General features: G+C 38.9%; 2 long non-coding RNA genes across 4 annotated transcripts in view; one reads left to right on the forward strand and one right to left on the reverse strand.

The window, feature by feature from the left end:
• The window catches only part of LOC113459133 (uncharacterized), a 117,558-nt gene that overhangs the window by 55,021 nt on the left and 47,484 nt on the right, over positions 1–15,053 (reverse strand). For 2 of the 3 annotated variants that reach the window (XR_012580363.1, XR_012580362.1), the window contains exons 1-2: positions 12,940–13,344; positions 2,085–2,150 (exon numbers count right to left, since the gene is read on the reverse strand). This is a non-coding gene — a long non-coding RNA (uncharacterized LOC113459133). Of the gene's footprint in view, positions 1–2,084; positions 2,151–12,939; positions 13,345–15,053 lie in introns of those variants that run through there. The other variant, XR_003380032.2, reaches the window with a different exon arrangement.
• Positions 1–15,053, forward strand: part of LOC141729127 (uncharacterized) — a 30,379-nt gene that overhangs the window by 4,963 nt on the left and 10,363 nt on the right. The window contains exon 2 of the long non-coding RNA XR_012580361.1: positions 7,517–7,626. This is a non-coding gene — a long non-coding RNA (uncharacterized LOC141729127). The remainder of the gene's footprint in view (positions 1–7,516; positions 7,627–15,053) is intronic.

A 15,053-nucleotide genomic window follows, 5' to 3' on the forward strand; every position in this document is an offset into this window, starting at 1 on the left:
GGGGAAAATACTCTAAAAGGTCACAGGGAAGGATTACAAAGAGACCATAAGGTAGGAATAAACATTTATATTTTTACATAATATAGATCTATATCTGCTGAAAATCAGCCCCAGCTTTCATTTACTTCTCACCAGAGTTACATTAGAGTGCATCAGTTAACCACATCATTAACAGAAGATATTTTGCCTTGCTGGAGCTGCAATGGGGGAAGCCCAGGATCAGGACATTGCCATTCTCAATGTTGTAATGGTCTTCACATGTACCCAGATAACACACCTTCCCATTTTTAATTGATGTAATCTTCTTTCAGTACCCACTAGACATTGCCAATTAATGTTTTTGCATTAGCAGTGTTGAAGCATTGTTAATGACAAAAATTACATCTGTAGAACATTATATTTTTAGAGTGCTTTAAGTTAATTAGTTAATAAATAAATTGATCCTTAACAATATAAGTAGGCTGCTATTTAGACAAACATTTTAAAGTGAATAACAGAAGACAGGCATAGGTTAAGGACCTTGCCTATGATATTACAGAAGAGGAAATCAATGAGTCTAAATTAAACTCAAATTAAATGCTGATTATTAAAAGATTTAGGTATACCAAAAAATGAGGTATAGGTTCTTTTTTTGGGGAGGGAGCTAAACTTCTACGTGGGAGGAAGGAATAACACAAAGATATTTTCAAACGTAATATGCAGCAGTGGAAAAGGTCACGCTGAATTTGCCTTAAATAATGTAGGCAGAAACCCTCTTTGAATGACAAGCAAGAACTACTGAAAATCTCTCCCTGAGATTTCCTCAGTTGATTGGAGCATGGTGCTAATAACACCAGGGTTGTGGGTTTGATCCCCATATGGGCCATTTATTTAAGAGTTGGACTTGATGATGCTTGGTTGCCTTCCATCTATGAATATTCTCTAACTCCTGTCTGTTGAGCAGCAGTGTTAGGACAGTATCAACGCTTAATGCCCTTGTGTAAGATGGTCAGGGTTTTGATGCATTCCACCATTTTTGAAAACATGATTTAGGACATCCATGGACAATCCTACTTCTTTATGAGACAGAGACAAGGTAAGTTGGCTTTAGCTAATTTAGAAGATCTTGGGAGAAAAAAAGAAACACTGCAAGTTTCTATATAGACATAAAACTTTCAGATAGACATGTAATTCAGTGAATTTCCCAGAAAACTATTATAATATAAGGTCAAAAACACTACAAGTAACAAACAGTTACACTTTTCAATCACGTATTTCCTTATACAGAAATAATCCCATGGCCCATGAAAAGACACAGAAAAGTATTGCTGCACCAGTCCAGCAGCTAGTTCTTAAAGATTTCCCCATAGACAATGATTAAGACACTTTTTCAACTCCTTTGCTTTCCAGTAAGATGTGAAGCCATTTCTTATTCACTCTGATAGAAATGAAGGGAAAATATCCCATTTTTAAATAAAAAATCAAAACTCCAGTATTCCCAGTCATAGTGGGAAACTGCATGATCAGAAACTGCAGAGTGCTGCCCTTCAGGGAAGTACCAAAAATTCATCCTTGCTGGCCAGTGGGTGATTTTGTTGTTGCACAGGTTTCCAAAAGTGTACTCATTATCAGACTATATTTAAGTATCATGTAAAGAGTGTTTGTGGGCTTACACACGTATCTCTTCAAATTCATCCAGAACTAATGAGAATTACTGCAGATGAGCAGTGTCAATACAAACTGGGGAAGTTTCTGTGTGACATGTTTTCGCTCTGTGTGACTCCATAATTACTGAATCTCTGTGGCAAAGGTGCTACAATCACTTGGATGTTTTGCATGAAGAAGCAAACAGAAGTTAAAGTGTTCATCTATTTTACCTTGCATTCATTATGAAAGAAATACTTTTATTTTCAGGGTAGGTTCAGTATATGTATGGAATATTTTCAAAGTCCAATAAGCAGGTAATTCATAGACACAAGGTAAATATGGAAAATAAAAAAATATGGGGAAGCATTAAAGAGCTGAGCTGCCCTTGAATACATATTCTCACAAGTGACAGAAATCTAAGAGTTCTGAAATGTAAGTTACAGAAAAGATGACCTTACCTAGTGGTTGTAGCAACGGGATTAGTAGTGAGAAGACCAGGTTCCTATTCTGGCTGAGTTGCCCTCCTAGTGGAAAAAACAATTAGTAAAATCAGTTGATGTTAACCTGTCTGAACTGTTAAGTCATAAAAAAAGTTGAGATGAGGAATTGAACTTCAAAAAATTCTCTGCAGGAAAGCTGGTTCAAAACTTTCCAGCAAGAACATTATGTCCAAAACAATCACTTCCATTTTGGTACCACAGATCAACAGAACTTAGTAGTTCACAGTCTTTTTACCTTCAGATGTTCTGTTTTGAAAAACTATAATTCTAGGTAAAGAAGAGATGTGGTTCAGAAAATAAATCAGTACTTTTTTCATATAATTTTAACTCCAAAAGTGAAATTGCAGTGAAATTAATGGCTTCTAAAGTAGTTGCTACAAGATGGGGTCCCCTCTTCTTGCATGGTTTTCATGGTAAAAAGAGAAGGAAAGAAAAGTTCAGTCTTTCTATTAAAAGCAATGCAACTTTTGCCTGTGCAGTGATAAAATTTGGTTCAGCATCTCATTTTGCTGCGATTTATTTATGAATTCTCTCCAGTCAGTTCCTGTGTTGGGACATGATGAAAAATTGGCGACCCTGCTTAGCATATTTCCAATTGCCATCTAAGGTAAAAGGTGACTGATGCACAGGAATTTTAGATTCTAGTTAGACATTCACCTAACAACATATGAGTCATTCTTGTTTCTATGCAAATGTCATCCTTCACCTGAAGGAAGATTCCTGCCTCTTAATATTTAAATCTCATCTAGTTTTCATCAATTTCTGAACATCACCACATCCTTGAAATCTTCTTGAATATGCATTGAGGGACAAAACATCTTTATCTTTTTTTACTTATTTTGCCAAACCAAATGTTCTTCTTAATTCAGACAGTAAGAAAATCCCAGCTATTAAAGAAAATATAAATACAATTTAAATCATTTTTCTCCTTGGGCAAAGAAGATGACAACACACACAGAACTGCAGCTAGCAATTTGCATTGTTCATTTTTAGAGAACCCACTCCTAGTGACAGGCCTCTCTAATGCCCCATGGCACATACAGGGGTAACCTAAAAGGCAGGATAAGTGAGATCAGAGAATGATACTAAATATCGAGATTTTCCCCCAAAAGCTCAGTTCCTGTTCTTTACACAGTTAAAAATAAACAACACCCTCATAGAAGCCTTCTAGTCATCAGCATATCTGAGTGAGATCATAATCAGAGCCACTGAGTTATTGAGGGTTGAAATGGGACGACTGCTACAGCCGGGGATACAGCTATGTCAGCTACAAAGTTAACTTTGAAGTGTCACTCTTTGTGGGAGAAATTCCTCATTCTTCATTCTTTCAGGTGTAATTCACTGGCCTTTGAACCACACTGGTCCAGTGGGTAAAGCAGAGCCTAAGTTTGCAGCAGAGATGCTGTGTTCACATTGATTTCCAGTGTGGAAATGCAGTGAAGTCCAAAGGCTCCTGGCATGGACATCCTTTCACTGAATGTTGGGCACAGCAATGGAAACCCACCTTGTGGACCTAACACTGACCCTTCAATAAGCTGTGAGCTGTTCGAAGAATAGTGAAACAGGACAATTTTAAAGACAGTCTGGGCCATTCGCATGCATGCTTTGCTCCCTGTGGGTTCACCCAGGTGCTGGGAGCAAACAGGGCTCCCCAGGAATGATGCACTGCTCCCATTTGGTGGCAGCATTCCATCTGCACATCGCCTCCCTGCCTCAAATGACAACAGAGAACTCAATCATCCTCCAAGAGAGAGTGTGGCAAAGAAACTGCCTTTGCAAGGCCACATGCCATGTCTCAGCAGCCCTGTGTCACAGCCTGCTAATTACAGACAGGCTGAGGAGAGCTTTGCAATCCCTCTGTGAAAATACCCCTGGTGAACCAAAGTCTCAGGCCAACAGACTGCTAGGAGAAAGCCAGGAACTCTGCTCCCTCCAACACTGGCAAGGAGGAAGAGGTTCATATTTGTATCCCAGCCATTAGCCATGAGAGCATTCACTCCTGTTTCCCTAGGGCCAGTACAAGGTCACCCTGAACCCTGCCAGAAATTCCCTTGGGTTTCCATGCCCCACTCAGGAGATATCTGAATAGGTAAATGTCTCCCAAGTCATAGTCTCAGCAGCAGCACAGTTATGTAGGCTTTGCTTTTATGTTTCAGCAGCATCCAACTCTGTCTTAATTGAATTTATAAGTTGGTTTTCTGTGTAGCACCTGTGGAATTTCTGAGGTGCATTCACAGAGGATTATTGGCTTTTACTTCAGGCAAGAGAAGCAAATGAAAGTGCAATGATTCAAAGGCACAGGGAAGTAAAATTTGAGCCTTAGCTTAATCACCTGAGAGAGCAAAGAATGACTAAAGAAACTAATTATAAACTCCAGGAAACAAGAACCCTTCCTCCCAAAATTATTTACTAAACACTAGACAACTGTAAAGAAAAATACTTACTTGGGCAGTAAGCAAATAAAACTTTACACACTTTTATTACTTTTAAAGAAAGTTACTTGCAAAATTACCTGTGATGCACAGATAACAACCAAAATAAATTGGTCTCAGCATTAAAATCAATGTCTCTCCTATATGTGAGAAATAATGTGTGTTTTCCTATTGCTTCTAACTAAAATGCCTTGGCAAAACACAAAAAAATAAGGAAGGCTTCTTATGTTTCTTTTTCTTCAGAGAATTTTCCATATAGTGGTCATTTTTGCTTTGGTTTAATACCAGAAACAACTCACAGTGGTCAAGCAGGAGCATGCAATCATTTAGCCGCTCTGTTTCTTTTACCAGCTCCTATGTTCCAGCTGTATCAGATACATCAGATGAAAAAGGAGCAAAACTGGACAAAAGCAGCTGGTGAGAACTGGATGTTAGAATAACTCAGAGACAAAAATACACAGGGGAAAGAAAAAAAAAGTCATGTGAAGTTTATAGAGAAACAAAAAACCAGAATATTTAAGATGGACCAAAAAGCCTGGAAAATAATAACTGCTTGCCTAGTATAAGAATGAGAACAATTCACTATCCTGACATAGTATTATGATATTTACCTCTCAGATGCAGGGGAAGTAGGAATATATTTAAAATGTTCCAAATAATTCACAGATACATTAAGACATTAAGTCCATCTTCCATCTGGAAATGAGACATAGATCTCTGGAACTTCTCTCAATATGAGATTAAGAGGATGTATTTCATATATTGATAGGCTGTTTAAAAACAAATCTCTTAGAGATGACACAAAACGTTTCATCTATTAGAACCAAGTGGTTATTAAAGTTCCCCGTTGTGAATATGTTTTTGTGGACACAGAGATGGTGGAAAGCAGTGCAGTGCAAGAGATAGCCAGGCAGACCAAGGCTGAGGGCACTGGGCAGGGCTACAGGGCAGTCCCAGAGCTGCAGCTTGGGTCCAGCCAGCAGCAAGGCTTGTGCACCAGCCCAGGCAGGAGTGGGGAGGTGTTAGAGCAGAGGACCCAGAGGTACCTTCCAACCTAAGTTATTCAACAATATTAAATGGTGTTGATGTACTGATGGTATTATCATGGTACTGGGAGAAGATAGGGGAAAAAATGGGAATTGCAAAATCTGTCTCTGGATATCAAAATTTCTACAGGCCAAACCACTTCACAGAAGCTGTTTCTTGTTCTCTAACAATGGCAGTACCACAGGTATCCCACTGACCCCATTTTTCCCGAGCCCTTTGCTCCATGTCCTCTGACTCATTCCAAGCTTGCTCCCTGTCACATCACTCCCACATATCTGAAACATAGAAGTCCATTACCCTTTAAAGTTTCCCCACTCTATCCCACAATACCTACAGGAATTTTACACATCTCTCCTGGTGCCAAATTCCCATCTTTTCACTCCATTCACTTTAGCTGCAAACACCTGACAAAAAAATGTAGAAGCATCTATCAATTACAGCAGGGTTTAAAATCCTGCACATCATTTTTACCTGGTACAACAGGCTATCACAAGATATTATGCAACTGACCCAATTTGAAGCATTTTGAATAATAGAGTTTAACAGAACGAGTCTGTTGTAACCTGCTGAGGACTGCTGCTGTCCCCAGTGAGAATCAGCAGCCACGTTACTGGAGGCAGAACCAGACCTTCTACGTCAGTGCCACCCATCCATATCCCAAATAAGTTGTACAAGGAGACGTATTAGTTTCTAATCCTGGTTCTTCAGTGCCTATATAAGCCTCATCACCATAGCAACAGATGGCTACACACTCTTTAATGCCTTTATTTTCACAAGTCCTCTGAGAAATAGAGGAGGACAGCTGTCCCCATTTTACAACTGAGTAACTGTGATGCAGAGAGGCAAACTGATTGGCCCCAAACCCTGCAAGAAGTCTAGGGAGTGCAAGATGTCAGGGCACCAGGTCTCCCAAGCATCCTACCAGTGCTCCAATCTCCTACTCCAACCTTTCCTCTAAAAGTAGCTTCTATGCCTATGGCTACATCAACAGAGACTCTGAAAACCAAGCTTTTTCACAGAGAGGCTCAGGCCTCCATTAAGTCTACTACCACTTCACAGATTGAGATGGTTCAGATTTATTTATTTCTTTATTAGACAATTTTCTACCCAGGAAGTTGAACTACAGAGGAAGTCCAAAGGGAATTGGGAAAAAAAATTTGATTTCACCAATTTAATAGGTCAGAAAACACTGATGACACTGTGTGAATCTCATGAGTTTGCAAATATTAGAAAGGCTGCTAAGGGAACCAGTTCTGTGTTTTTTTCCCCATAGTATTTGGCAAGAATCCAACTTCTGCCCTGTACTCTATGGAACACAAGCTTTAGGTAGTTGGCAAAACTAAAACATGTCCAGTTGTTCTTCCCTGTGAAATAGTTACATAAAAAAATAAAATCCATAACCTGGAAAGAGCAAAAGGGTGCCCCACACCTGGGCTTTTATGTGTGTTATGCATATCTTTACTTCTGGGCATAAAACACAAGTCCCAAATGTGGAATATTCTGTTCTGGAACTCCGTCTTAGACTGTTTCATAAAAATTAGTCATTAGGTCAGGATTCATTTCTGAATCCATCCAGACACTGTTCTGTCTTGTCTCAAGGTTCAAGTAGCACTTTCTTTTCCTCTATTTGCAACTGTTTACAGGTAAAACAACTTATAAACAAAAGAAGTAAGACAAAATTAATTTATCAATATAATCTTTTTCATTTACAATTAGCACTGGAGTTGTATATGAATATATGTATATGAAACATCTCAACCCTAAAATGTCCCTGCTTATCACAGCAGTCTACGCTGTTTATATTTACAAGGCAATTTGCACGAGTGCCTTTAAACTGATGTAATGATCACTTTTATTTCAGTTTTCTACTTCTGGTGTGTTGAGTTTCCTTTTATACTGGCTTTGTTTCAGGAAACTGCTTCTTTCATTTCTCAGGAAGAACTGCTTTAAGAGGGGCAGATGGGAGCACCTACGAAGTGAAATACGGAAACTGTCTCTACATGGCAGAAGCATCTCCCTGGGTGCTGGTGAATTTTATACTTTTTAAAAGGCATGTTTTACTTTGGAAGCAGAAGCAATTACTTTTAATTGTGCTTCTCAGCATGAAAAACTTACAAAAGGCATGTTTTTCTCCTCCTCAAAGTCAGACCTGTATATTAAGAACAGAAACACTCCAATACACACTAAAAAACAGGCCGTAGTTGTCTTGGGAATATAGAGCAGCTCTGCTAAGTATGACTGCATAAAGATGTTATGTATGGAGTTGCCTGAGGTTTATCTTGGCTGTCTTAACTTTGATGAGATTAGATTTGCAGAATCAAATGCAAATACAACCTCTGTTTCACTACAATAAACCTTGGCACTTCTTTATGCTACCAAAACATGTCAATGCTTCACTGTATCAGCTAGTTTAGAGCATTAGCACTTTTCCCACTTTGTTAGGCAGAGAATGTTAAAATCCAGGACAGAGACTGTAATCTAAAGATTAATTACCAGAGAGACTTGATACCATGCAGAGCACATAATTCGGACAGTGGGACTGATCTCTTCATCTCCCACACCTTGGCGGACCTTGTGAGTCATATTTTCTGTGACAGACACCAACAAAGGTGTCAATACAGCACCAAGTTGATCATATTACTTTCTTTTGAGGGCTGTCTAGTTGTGTCCCTTTAGAGGCAAAGAAAAGTGCCATGGGATCCCTGAGATATTCCCTGGTGCTGGGAGGCACAGCACTGCTGGAGTCATCACCTTTACATACAGCAGAAGGCAGATGGAGATTCCTCAAGGATATAAAGCTGGGGAATGTCATGTGCCCAAACCAGGTATCCAAATGACAAAAAAAATTATGCCATGGTGAAAATATACATGAGAAACAAAAAGAGTAAAGAGTGTTAGTGACTGCAAATGTATATTCAACAGCCTTTGCCTGCAGTGAGAGAACTTGGATTTCATATGCATCAGCCTGCATGTACAAAAAAAAGGTCTCTGACGACACAAGGACGTCCATTTTCATAACCATTGAAAAAGTTTAGCTCACACAGAAAGTAATGTACAAAGTAGAACATGGATAGGAAAGCACATTTTCAACCCTTGTTCATCCCACACTGAAAAATAAACTTCCTTTAGACTGCTACTTGCACTGCATTGACAACATCTCCCTAGCACAAAGTACAACCAAATTACCAATTGCTTTTATCAAAGCCATTTTTCTTTCTGTGTATTTCAACTGGACAGAGATTTGTTTGACACTGTCTAGAATTTAATGGACATAAATTTAAAGACTGGTGAAAAGCAGACCATAATCTCAATTATCCTTAACTCAAAAAGATGCTGAAAAATTATATATTATAGAAAAATTGCTTTTTTGAAAGACCCTGGAATCATATTCCTACCAATATTTTGAACTATTTGAGTTGAAATATGAAGTTTCACTCTCTGACCAACACAGTTTTCTGTTTAACAGAGGACTGAAATCCGAAATACTTACTTGCATAATTAAAACCTGATACCAAACACATTACATATTTGTGTATGAATAAAGCAATCAATGAAGAAAAACAAAAATAAAACAACACAATTCAAAGCCCTGACAACTGCCCTACTTCCTAAAAATAGCGCTGTGCACCTTGATGAAGGGAGGTGGGCTGTGCACAGCAGCACTGTCCCAAGAGGTTACCCTCAATTCTATGAAACTGCAATTGCGGATAGAAGTATTTCATGGAGGAACAGGACACAGATTCACAAAAACACACAGGAAGATGAAAGATAGGGCAGGAGGCTGCCCTCTTTCTTGAAAGGACTTGAGATAACACAACTGCACCAGGCTAAGACTGTGAATGAGGCACATGGACAACAGAAGGGTTTCTTGTTCCCTTACCAAGCAAATGCTGTTGGTAGAGGAGGTCACAGGAGCTCAAAAGTTAACCAGACACTGTGATCAGAGCTACCTATTAGTTTAACACACTCTTTTCGGTTAGTAGATGACAAAGTACATCTGACACATTGCCAGACTCATTGATACCTCTCCTCACCATGGATCTCCTCTATCAAACATGACCCAAAAGACTCAATAGGTAAGGCAATATGGGCTAAGAAAAGAGTTTGGAACAAAGAAAAAATACAAGTCAGTACCATGGGAAAGGTGGTGCAGGCAGAGGTTTACCACTATAAATTCACAGAACCTCTGTTGGATTTGGTGCCCTGAATTCAGGCTCATGTTGAGGAAAACTGGAAAAAAACTTGATCCAGTTATTTATCTGGTTCTCAGGTCAAAAGACCACATTGTCAGCTTCCCACCAAAGCAAAATGGAGATTCCTTCAGTTAATACTCCCCTCACACTAATACACAACATGCCCCCCTGCTTTCCCTGTCACACTTTGCATACTCTGAAGGAGTTGATGCAGTAACAACTGGATACTGGTAATGCTTTACTCTGGGCTTGGCTGCAAAGATAAGCCACAACACATCCATATATCCAGCAGACAGACAGAATTATTTCCAGTGTTCCTTCCCAGAACTGGGGCACCCTAGGCCAAGAAATGCTGCAGGAGATTTCTAAATGGGCTTTATTGGTTGATTAGTTTTGCCTGTCACAAAGTTCCTTCTCTTGGCTGCTTTCCTCATTAAGTCTGTAATAGAGTGCCTCAGCAATGCTCAGTCACCAGGGATTTTAAGAATTCTGAAGACATCTACAAAGATTACAAGCATATCAAAAATATACTGGGAATGTACTACAGAGGAGAAACTTCATTACTAGTTTAGTGATTGGGTTGAAGAAGTATTAAAACATCCCTAACAACATAACCTGCTTCCTTGGTATTTTGCAAGCACTGAGCTAACTGACTTTATTGATGAGCTGAAAGATTCACATAACTGAGCACTCTTAGAGAAAAATTAATACACACATCTCAGCCTTATTACGGCTGCTGCTTAGCAATCAGGAAAATTCCTGCTTCTGCAGCTCCAGAGTGACTCCATGTGCTGAACTGCCTTCAGTCCTGGCTAGTAGATGGCACCATTTTCAGTTTGTCAGTAACACAGTCAGAGTACAAAAGCAAGCAAAACAAATTGGATGAAGCTATAAAGAAGAATTAAAAGGGCCAAGTGTCCATGATGTATTCAAGCCATGTAAAAAGGCAGATATTGATTGCCTGGAAATGCCCAAAATATGGCAATAAAAAACAGAGGGAGGATATATTTAATGTGCTCCAGGGGAATGACTGGAATGCACAGTGTGAAACTGTAACTTCTGTGACAAGTTTTAGAAGCCCAGTTTCACCAGCATTGATTAGCTATCAGTCACTGTCCCCTGGTTAATTAGAATATTTCACAAGTAATGATGAATTTTCAGAAGTGTTGTGCAGAATTAATTTTAGGTGACATAAATCCAGCAGTGATGTCGTAAAGTTTTATCCTCTGACAAGAACCTTGCTGTGAACTCAAGCAGTCCAAAGCCCAGACTGAGTTTCTCTGTGTTAAAGGGTCAGCACCAGCTCACTACAGAATGACTGCCCATACACTGCTGCACCAGAGCTCTTGGAGTCAGTGTGTTTACTGTCTCACGTATTTCATAGACACACTGAATGGTTTGGTTTGTGAGGAATCACTAAAGATCATCCACTTCCAACCTCCCTGACATGGGGTGGGGACATCTTCCACTAGAGCAGCAAAACCCTGCCTAACCCAGCCTTGAGCAATGCCAGGGATAGACCATCCACAGGTTCTCTGGTCAACAAACTCTGTTCCAATTTCTCATCACTGCTGAGATTTGGGTAAAGCCTTATTCTCTTTTGTGGCCAAAACCTCATTTAGGCTTATAGTGTCTTAGCTGCTGTGTCACCTGCTGCTGCTGATACACATACATCTTTCCTGACAGTGATCCCTATCAGGCAGTGGAGTGGTCTCCTGAGAAAGAGATAAGGAAGCCTTATTGTTGAGAGAATACAAAACTAGGAGGGCACAATGCTAGAAACTCTGCTTCAGAGAATAAAAACCTGTAACAGCTTTGTTCACTACTGAATAAGGCTTTTCCATCTTTAACATCTACAGGTGATGCACAAAGTCCTTTGGAAAGCTGAAGGTATTCATATCCCAAAAAAAGAAATCCCAATATTATTTCATATTTTGAAAACTCATTTCTTCTTATTCTTCAAGTACAAAGTGGGATCTATCTTAGGTAACTCTTAGCACTACTCTAATGGACTAATCAGATCTCCTGTTCTGTTTTAATAGAAAATATGCGCAAACTTACAGAATGCTTCATTCTCATTAACTAATACCTAACATAATTTTCATTTTTTCATCCACATTTTTCCTCTTTTTTTCATTGTAAATAATGGGTTCAAGAAAACATTGCTATATTATCTAAAATTCCAGTCCAGCTTAAAGAAGTTATTCCTCTCCGGAATTGCTGAGTTCTGAATAATAAGATCTTAGTGAGCTTTCAGCAAGGAAACCAAGGACAGGTTGTTAGTCTATTTCCTTACATTTGTCAGAAACAACTGGAAAGAAAGGTTTATGAAGCACAGCACTGTCAGGCACAATCAGTCACTCTGAAACATGAAAGACTCAAAGAAAGTTGCTGATCTAGGACCCAAGGGATTTTTTGACATTTATTTTTCACAAAAGATCCAGCTGTTCTAGAATTCAGGCTGACCAAATCTTGGAGGAAAAAAAAAAACCAACAGGCAAAGACTGTTTAAAACTGTGCCCAACCCAATACTCAGAAATAAAGAATGAACTGATGCCAAGAACCCCATCTGCCCTTTTCAGGAAAAGAGCCAAACATGGTTCTCTGCTTTTTTGAATTCACACTTGGATGAGATTGCATATTTTTTTAAAGGATAGAGGGAAAGTTTAATGCAAGTGCACAGAAAGCATACAGAAAATGTTTCAAGAAAACTATTGCTCAGGAAGATAAGGAATATTTCACTTTCTCCTGTGGAAAAGAATCATGAACTATTAAAGTAAATTCCAGAGCATTTAACTTCCGCTGAGAAGCCCACAAAGAATAAAATAATATAAATAAAATTAAATTATGGATAGTGGTTTTAAATTAGGGTTATGCCCTTCATCTCCATCCACCACAGACAGGGTTAGATAAAACCAAAGAATTCAGGTCATTTCTAGAAAAGAACTTCTAACTACAAATGTGAAATAACCACAGACTTTATTGTTTGTTCTCCTCCTTTAAGTGTTTACCAAATTCCTATAAGAAAAACAGATTAAAAAAAAAGAAAGAAAAAAGGAAAAGAGGCCAGAGTGGATGAGCATGCCCTCTCTCCCCAGATAAATTAACTGCTACCAGTGTAGGATATTGCCATAAGCTTACCTGGGTTAGGCAGATTGGTACATGAGTGGCAACAGCTTTTCCTAAAGATACAGATGAATTAGGCTGTATAAAATGCACATTAAATGTAGCCAGAATCTGTGTAAGACTCCTTTGATAAGAAACTTGAGTAGCAGAAAATTATTGAAGACAAAAGCTACACATATTTGTCTTTTCCTGATATGTATAAGAAAATTCTGCCCTGTGATCATCAGTGGTTTGGCATTAGGTCCAGATCTTCTTAGCTATTTTGGGAGGCGTTTCTTTGAGTTCTGCCTATTCTCTTTTAGCAGCAATGAACAATTTGCTGAAAAGCAAATAATATAAGACATTAGTCTGCCTTAATATTGGTATGCCAAAGTATGTTTAACAGTTGCCTAGCACCATGGATTTCAATAGAGCATTTCCTCATCCCCATCAGTGCAAGCTAGAGAAGAAACAGCCACACAATGAAACATTTGCAGGATCTTGTTAGAGGTTTACTTCATCTAAATGCTACAGTACTTCACTATAATAGGAATGATTATATGTGGATTTAGCTCAATTAAGCATCACTGTGGTAATGCTCTCTCTTTTGTTATCTAAAATCATTGCACATGTTCATCAGGATGACTGAAGTTTACCCATAAAGCCAAGTCAATTTCCTAGCTTTAAGTGAGCCAAAATTAAAGAAATAATTTTAAAACCTGAAACTGACTGCTCTACATTCACACTTGTGACTTTAAATGTACATGCCTCAACTGCTCACATACTGGCTACAAAAATGCATTGCATGATTACTTGACAAGTCCTTGATTACTTGACAAGTTCCTTCCTACTCTTTTTCTGAACCTTTTCCACAACATTCTATGTATTATGTTGAATATTTGAAAACTTTTAACAGATCTTGTCACCTTTTCTCTGGGCTAAGAAGCTGTCTGTTCATACATTTATGTCTTTGAAAATCTGATCTTTCTGTTTGCTCTTCCATGAATTCCTGACAGTTTGTTCAAATCTTCCTTGAACTGTGACACCCAAACTGGGCAAGCAGTTTAGCATTATCTGAGCAGCAAATTATTTCATGTCTGTGCATCCCAGTATGAACTTTTTCTTTTGTTTTTGTGGCTATATCATGTTCCATTTCACCCCTTTTTCCACAGAACTTCACCATTCTGCATTTGCAAGACTGTTTCTCCTATGTACCTGTATTATCTTTCCTCGTTGCTGTTGCATTGCCTCTTTTTTTTCAGACAGCAATCTGTCACTTAAAATTCACATCTTGCCTTAAAATACTCTGGAGTTCCCTTGTGGATTACTGTCATCTGTGTATTTAACAAGCATGCTCTCTACCCTGTCTTCTTGGTGACTGGGTCTGAGACAGCCTCAGCGTTTTGACTGTGGGTAACTCACTGTGACCTTTCAGCAGTGCTTTAGCCTTGGATGATGCTACTCAAGCCAGCTTGATTTAAAAAATATCAGATTAGTCAAGAAATCTGCATTCAGTTCTTGCCTGTTAAAGGCAGAGATCCTACACTGTGTCCCATTTGCTGAGTGTCTGACGCAAATTCACTGAAGGCTGATGGAATAGCAGTTATTTCTCAACATCATCACTTGCTCAGATGTCCTATTCTCAGGACAGATGACCAACTCTTGCCTTAGCCATCCTGCTGCTGGTTTATGTTGCTGTTTCTGTGCCTTGGCAAACAGTGTTTGGTTCAGTGTGAGCCCAACTGAAGTGTGCCCTTTTTTATTACAGTTAGAACAGCATTATGCTACATTCCAATGCATGGTATTACATTTTAATGCATTTTGGCTTTAAAGCAGTTTCTTGAAAACATGCCATTGCTACTGATGCCTCTTTTCCAAAATGCTCTGCAGTCTGTTTGCACAGGGCAGCAACTGCAAAAGCAGGCAGCTGTAATGAGGACTTTTCCTACATTCTCTTAAAACTTTGAGACAGTTGACTCTAAAACTACCTCATCTTTCAAGTCATTCTGTGTATTCTCATTATACACATTCACTGTTTCACAACTCTCCTGTTCCCAACACACAATAAATGGATCATTTCAGACTGATACAGGGATTGCAGCAGACATATCATGCTTGCAGCAGAAAACCCTCCCTACTCATCCATACAC

This window comes from Zonotrichia albicollis, chromosome 1 (genome assembly GCF_047830755.1).
Source record: "Zonotrichia albicollis isolate bZonAlb1 chromosome 1, bZonAlb1.hap1, whole genome shotgun sequence".
NCBI classification, from domain to species: Eukaryota; Metazoa; Chordata; class Aves; order Passeriformes; family Passerellidae; genus Zonotrichia; species Zonotrichia albicollis.